Consider the following 7,829-nt stretch of genomic DNA (forward strand, 5'->3'; position numbering starts at 1 on the left):
ATAGGCCATGAAATATAACAGCAAAACAAAGTCGATGTAACAAAGCAACAGTATCTCTCTTAGGTTTACAAGCATCTAGGGAACCTCATCACTACGCAGAGTTTCTTTGTATATATCAAAGGATATTTTTAAATATATGTAACACTGCGGGTTTAGCGTTAAAGGCGAGGGCAAGGGGTGTTGCTGTGGGCGTTCCACCGCAACACCCATTGATTGTGACTCTTCTTCCTATTTACAAGGGTGGCATAAATCGAAGCCAGCACCAAAATTAAGACCAGGGGATATCTGCTCTTACCCTAGCGCAACGAGGAGAAATGTTTCATTTCTCCTCATTTTTACTGTTTTTATGTGTGCTGCGTGGTGCAGCACACGTGAAAACAGCAAAAGGCCACTGATTATTTATGTAAAGGAAGGTCCCCCTCACTGCACATAACTGTTTTAACCTTTAAGCAGCACACATAGCACTAACAAAACAGCATTTAAAGATGTTTTCTGTGCAGGAAGGGGCACCTTCCTGCACATAAACAATCTTCCTTCACACGCAGACACCCTTGCACTATGGTGCAAGAGTATGTGCATTGGCGCCAGGCAGATGAAGATAGCACCAGCTCAGGGGCACTCGCAGGGCTGCACCACATGTTGTAAATATGGTGCAGCCCTGCATTTCTGAATTGGCAGAGTGAGGCGTGAAGACAGGAAGGCTAATGCCTCCCTCTGCCATTTCCTTTGTACATATGTCCCTTAGTGTCATCCGTCCCACATCGGTAAAAAGTAACTAAAGAGAATTGGGAAGCAATATCATAAATGTTAAGGCAGACCTGCACCTGGTAGCTGTAGAGAAACCATCCTATTCTATAGAAAATCTCATGTATGGATCAAAATGTCTTATGGATAAAATATACTTACGCGGCACAGCGCCATGAATGTGCCCAGGGATGCACGTTGGTGTAACTATGGTTACCAAAATGTGTTCCATGGAATTTACAGCAGGCAACAACTTCATAGCTGTCATTTAGGTAGTGTTTCCGTGTGAACAACCACAAACCGTGAATGAAATTAACACATGGAAATTCTATGCATCTTGCCACCGCAAAGGATCTAAAAAGGCTCAAGAAATGTTGTAGATAGAGCCGCGCCCTAAGCAAGAGCCGTTTAACAACAACGGGCCAGCAAAATGGTTTTATGCTGGCACATATCGCGTGGGCCATGCATTCCTTCTTAGATATTGAACACAAAAGATGGGTGATGATATATCTATTGTGGCTCCAGGATGAGACTTCTTGTTTTTAGTCAACAATTTTAGAGGGTCCCATTTTTGGACTTTCAATGCCTCCTTGAGACCATCAATCACTAAGCAAACCATGAGATGTGTGAGTTGCTATTCCAAACAGAATTTGAAGGAGATGTAGAAGAAAAAGGGAGGAGGCCCTGGAGGTTTGCCCCCTTGTGCAGAGGAAGTCAAAAGGAGTGGGTGGGGACAAGTGCAGGATAGCCACCTTGTGGCGTATTATACACAAAATGTGCTGTTGGAAATAACACACGTTTAGGGAGAAGCCTGGAGAGCTCCTGTTCAAGTTGCTAATTCAATTGTGGGATACAGGGTCAGAAGGGACATTTGTATCACCTCCTGAACTTTAAAAACAGGAATGAGTCATGACTCTTGCCATACTGAGACCATAGTTGTGAGGTGTGTATGACCACCAAGCAGTCTCTTTGTTGGGTTGGTTGATAGAAAAATTGACTGATTACTCACAGCCTAGAGGGTGGACCAGCAATCCCAAAAGTCACATTTTGGGGCATTTTTGGTCAGGATGGGTGAAAAGATCACCACAAAGAGTGATTGATATGGTACAGCAGTTGAAGGTCCCCACAACAAAGGCAGAAGCGCAGTCGTTGATTGAGGTGATGGGATTTTGGAGCAAATCCCTAATTTAGGATTGGTGCTGAAACGATTGTACCGCGTGACTAGGAGGAAGCATGCTTTCCAGTGGGGGCTTGTGCCGCAGAAAGCCATTGAAGGAGCAAAGATGCATCACAGAATTACTTTGCACTAGGTCCCAGCCCAGAGAGGGATCCTTTGAATTAGAGGTGGCAATGTGGGCTCTGTGGCAAAGGCTGGGAAGGAAGAAGGCTCCACAGGGGCTCTGGTCCAGGAAACCAATTCCATCAATGAGTTACACGCCTGAAGAGAAGGAGTTGGTAGGAGCATACAGGGCACTAGTGGAGACCTTGCGCATTACTGGGGACCGACCAGCCACCCTAAGAACAGGACCTCCAGTGTAGGGATGGGTGAGAGAAGGAGGATGATGCTGGATGATGCTGTCGGCGTCGCTGGGCCCAGGATGGGGCAACAAGCCTTGGCAGGTCTCAGGGCCACGTGGTGGGCCTAAGATGGCGACAGCATCATCCTTCGTGGGACAGCTCGCACCTCCACCGTGGTCGCCGACAACGCCTCCTGGTCCGTGAGACTGCAGAGCCTAGCGTCGCCCACTCACCTAGTCGAGGTGACGGCCAACCGGTGCCTTCCTGGTACCCTCTAACTACTGGCTAGCAGTACGAACTTGGTCCCCTCTGCTTTCAGGTTTCATCAATCCTCGATCCAGGCTTGGATCTCTACGAACTATTCAGCACTGGTCGCCGGCCAGCAACTCCTTTTCTTCCGGCTCCTGGCTCGTCAGCGAAGACCCCGACGCCTGTAAGACTTGTGCAGCCGCAGCCCTCGTGGCTAGGTAACTCGGCATTTCGGTGCCTGCATAGCCTCCTTACTCTAGGGTCCCGAGTCCCTCGCTTCCGACTTGCCTTAACCTTTCTGTGTCCTCGGACACTTGTTTTAAACTGTGCACTTGAAGTATTTGCTAAAGAGATTTGGTTTGTGCTTAGTACCCTGTCCTCATAAAGAGTACAGGACTGTTGTGATTCTTAATAAATATACTGTTTATTTTCATAACACTTGTGTGGTGTCCTTTCACTGGGTGTTCAAGGGGTACATGTGTGGTAAACAGCTGGCTTAACACGCCCTCTCGAGTCTTTAGCCTTAGACTGCTCGTATCCACGCTACTAGGATAGCTGGTCTATAGGTTGACTTACAACCAAACACCATAAGGGTCGTTGGAACGATACATAGCGGTCGCTAGAATAGCGAACGTTGCATATCGGGCCAACTTCTCACATTGGTGAGCAGCGGTTGGGATTTGAGCTTGCTGTTGTTTTACCACACGTATCCTAAGAATATCTTGTTGAAAGATCGCACAAGTACTGTTAGTACATATAACTAAAGCTTAGAATACTCTGAGTTCTACTGAACCAGCTGTTGTAGCTCCTCAAGGCTTAGCACACCTTGGCTACAACTCTTAGCAAGGGAACAGTAGGTAAACACATAGTGTAGGTAGGTGCATCACTTACACCACACTAGAAACAGTATGTCGGACAAAGGAGGAAACTCTGGGTCTCCCCTTGTGTCAGTTGACCCTCCACAGGTCATCCCTTCAGGATATACTGTGCTGAGCTTCAAGGAGTTGAGACGGCTGTGTCACTCCAGGAAGATTCAGCAGGGGTCTAACCCTACAACGTCCTTTCTGATTGGTCTCTTGGAGACTTATGATGCCATAAGAGCTGAGAAACTTCGTAGCTCTTCTAATCCAGAAGGAGACATGCCTCCCCTCGAGGGAACCCGAGACGATCCTGACCTCATCCTCCTCGCAACTGAGAACGAAGATGGGGAGGAAGATGAGGATGAGGATCTCTCTGGGGATGAGGCAGATAAGGGACAGGTAGAAGTCGTCAGACTAACACGGTCCAACTTAAGCAAACACGATAGTGGTACTGGGGGACCCCCGGCGCTACTGTCAGGTGCGCTTAACATTGGGAATGGACGAGTTAGGTCTCTATCAAGAGGCTCTAACAGATCCTTTCGAACCAATGGCTCTCACAACTCTTCTCAAAGAGGGATGACGTCCCCTCAGAGGAGAGTGTACGAAGCTAAGGAAAGGGCGGCTAATCTGCGGATCGAGAGGGAAGAACTTGCCCTGGCCAAAGAGAAGCTTGCCTTTGCAAGAGAGCAACAGTTAAGTGGGGTAGTCCCCACTGGTGGCAGCAATGTACCTAGTAATAGGGAAAAGAGTTTCGATACGACACACCTTGGGAAGATAGTGCCCCCCTTTAAACAAGGGGACGACATCCACAAATGGATTACTGCTTTGGAGAGGGCCTGCACTGTGCAAGGTGTACCCCAGAGTCAGTGGGCAGCTATCTTGTGGCTCTCCTTTGAAGGAAAAGGAAGAGACAAGCTCCTCACCACAAGGGTGGAGGACGCTAACAATTACCAAGTCTTGAAGAATACACTCGTTGAAGGGTTCGGCCTAACCACTGAGCAGTACAGGGTGCTGTTCAGGGATACCCAGAAAACGCAGTCTCAAGATTGGTCTGATTTTGTCGATTGTGCCACTAAGGCTTTTGAGGGCTGGTTGCTGGGCAGTAAGGTTACTGATTACAAAGGATTGTACAATTTGATGATGAGAGAACAAATTTTAAACAATTGTCAGAACCAGTTGTTGCATCAGCATCTTGTCGACTCGGATCTGACCTCTCCCCAAGAATTGGGACAGAAGGCAGACAAATGGGTTCGTACGAGAGTTAAACAGAACAAGGGCCAGAATCAAGGTGGTCAGAAGAAAGCAGACCACAAGGGTAAAGATTCTAAAGGGGAACAAAGTGACCAGAAGTCTTCGACAGGTCCCCAACAACCCAAAGAGGGTGGGGGTCAGGCTCCCCAAAAGAAGAAAGAAGGCCAATCCAAAAGATGGTGCCAATACTGTAAAAGTAAATCTCACTGGTTCAGTGAGTGCACCAAGAAAGGAGGAGGGCAGACTCCTGCCACTGCAGCCCCTAAGGCACCTGTGCCCCCTAGTACAGTCAGCAGTGGTAGTGCGCCTCCCAAGGGTTTAGTAGGGTTAACCCTGGGTTCTGAGGGGCGTGACAACTTAGTTGGCACACTCACTCAGGCTGTCCTTGTCAGTACAGGGGACGTGGACGTGTCCCCTGACGTAAGCCCCAATACCTTGGGCAAATACCGACAGACGCCTTTCATAAATGGAAAGATGGCTCAGGCCTATAGGGACACTTGTGCCAGCGTCACCATGGTGACGCCTAACTTTGTGGACCCTGGACAGATCATGCCAGTTACAGAATTCCTGGTGACCAATGCAAGCAATGTCACTACCAATCACAGTATGGCAATTGTAGCTTTCTCCTGGGGAGGGGTAACTGGCCAAAAGAAGGTTGTAGTTAGTCCAGACCTCCCAGTGGATTGTTTGTTGGGCAATGATTTGGAGTCATCACAATGGTCAGAAGTGGAGCACCGGACTCACATGGAAATGTTAGGTTTGCCAGCACATGTGTTCGCTGTGACTAGGTCACAGGTCAGGAAATGCCCCACTGAACAGGTGCTGGATCCTGGAACAACGGACCAGACACCTCCCAAGAAAAAGAGCGGTAGGGTTAAGGCTGCGCCTTCCCCCTTGCCCCAGGTCGTGGATCAAGTCTCAGAGGAGGCTGACCTACAGGAATTGAGGGAAACTGAGCCTAGGGAGTTCGAACTTGATCAAGTTGAAATCTTGGGTTCAGGGGGACCCTCAAGAGAGGACCTGGGGAAGGACCAGTTAGACTGCCCTTCTCTTGAACCCCTCAGACAGCAGGCTGCTGCTGAGGCTGCTGGGAACGCCACAGGTACCCACAAGGTATACTGGGAAGATGGACTCCTGTACACTGAGTCGAGAGACCCCAAGCCTGGCATGACCAGGAGGCTGGTCGTACCCTTGTCTCAGCGTGGTTTCCTACTTACCTTGGCCCACGAGATTCCCTTAGCAGGTCATTTAGGCCAGACGAAAACGTGGGACAGGCTTGTCCCACACTTTCACTGGCCGCACATGAACGAAGATACCAAGGAGTTTTGCCGCTCCTGTGTCACTTGCCAAGCCAGTGGTAAGTCAGGTGGCACGACAAAGGCCCCCCTTATACCAATGCCTGTGGTGGGGGTGCCCTTTGAACGGGTGGGGATCGACATCGTCGGTCCCATGGAACCACCGACAGCATCAGGGCACAAGTTTATACTGGTGGTAGTGGATCATGCCACCAGGTATCCTGAAGCTATTCCCCTTAGGACCACTACAGCACCTGTTGTGGCAAGAGCCCTAGTTGGAGTGTTCTCCAGAGTGGGCTTCCCTAAGGAGGTCGTCTCCGACAGAGGTGCAAACTTTATGTCGAGCTACTTAACTGCTATGTGGAAGGAATGTGGTGTCAACTACAAGTTCACTACACCCTATCATCCACAATGCAATGGGCTTGTTGAGAGATTCAACAGGACCCTTAAAGGGATGATTCATGGACTACCGGAAAAGCTTCGGCGTAGATGGGACGTCCTGATCCCCTGCCTCTTGTTCGCCTACAGAGAAGTCCCACAGAAGGGGGTTGGCTACAGCCCTTTTGAAATTTTGTACGGGCATCCTGTAAGAGGACCCCTGTGTTTGGTGAAGGAAGGATGGGAGAGACCTCTCAAAAAGCCTGCAGCCAACATAGTGGACTATGTGCTTGGCCTCCGCTCGCGGATGGCTGAGTACATGGAAAAGGCATCCGAAAACCTTAAGGCCAGCCAAGAACTCCAAAAAGCTTGGCATGACCAAAAGGCTGTCTTGACTGTTTACCAGCCCGGACAGAAGGTGTGGGTGCTGGAGCCAGTGGCCCCAGCAGCACTCAAGGACAAATGGTCCGGGCCCCACACCATCCTGGAGAAAAAGGGAGAGGTCACCTACCTGGTCGACCTGGGAACTCCCCGGAGCCCCCACAGGGTGCTTCATGTCAACAGGCTAAAAGCATATGTCGACAGGAAGGACATGAGTTTGCTCATGGCCCTAGATGAGGGACAGGAAGAAGAGAGTGACCCTCTCCCCGACCTGCTCACTCAGAATCCTGACGATGGCTCGGTAGACGGTGTTGTCTTTTGTGGCAGCCTCTCCGAACATCAACAGAGCGACTGTAAACAGGTTCTTCAGTCGTTCCGGCATCTGTTTTCTCTAACACCCAGTCAGACCGATTGGTGCACCCATGAGGTTGACACTGGCGACAGCTTGCCCGTCAAGAGTAAAATCTACAGGCAGCCTGATCACGTTAGAGACTGCATCAAACGTGAAGTGCAGAAAATGTTGGAGCTGGGAGTCATTGAACCCTCGGATAGCCCTTGGGCTAGTCCCGTAGTTCTAGTGCCGAAACCTCACACCCAGGGTGGTAAGCGAGAGATGAGGTTTTGCGTAGACTACAGGGGTCTCAATGCAGTCACTAAGACTGACGCCCACCCAATACCAAGGGCAGACGAGCTTATCGATAGATTGGCTTCGGCCAACTACTTAAGTACGTTTGACCTGACAGCTGGGTATTGGCAAATCAGGTTAGCTGAGGACGCCAAGCCTAAAACCGCATTTTCAACCCCTGGTGGGCATTATCAGTTCGTGGTGATGCCCTTTGGTCTGAAAAATGCACCTGCCACCTTCCAACGGTTGGTGAATCACGTCCTTACTGGGCTGGATGACTTCTGTGCGGCGTATCTAGACGATATTGCTGTCTTTAGCTCCACCTGGGAGGATCACCTGGTCCACCTGCGGAAGACGTTAGAGGCGCTGCACGCAGCAGGTCTCACTATCAAGGCCACCAAGTGCCAGATAGGGCAGACACAGGTTGTATACCTGGGCCACCTTGTAGGTGGAGGCCAGGTTCAGCCACTGGAGAGCAAGATACAGTCAATCAGGGACTGGGCTCCTCCAACCACCCAGACTCAGGTT

The sequence above is a fragment of the Lissotriton vulgaris genome, chromosome 4_2 (genome assembly GCF_964263255.1).
Source record: "Lissotriton vulgaris chromosome 4_2, aLisVul1.2, whole genome shotgun sequence".
Lineage (NCBI taxonomy): Eukaryota > Metazoa > Chordata > Amphibia > Caudata > Salamandridae > Lissotriton > Lissotriton vulgaris.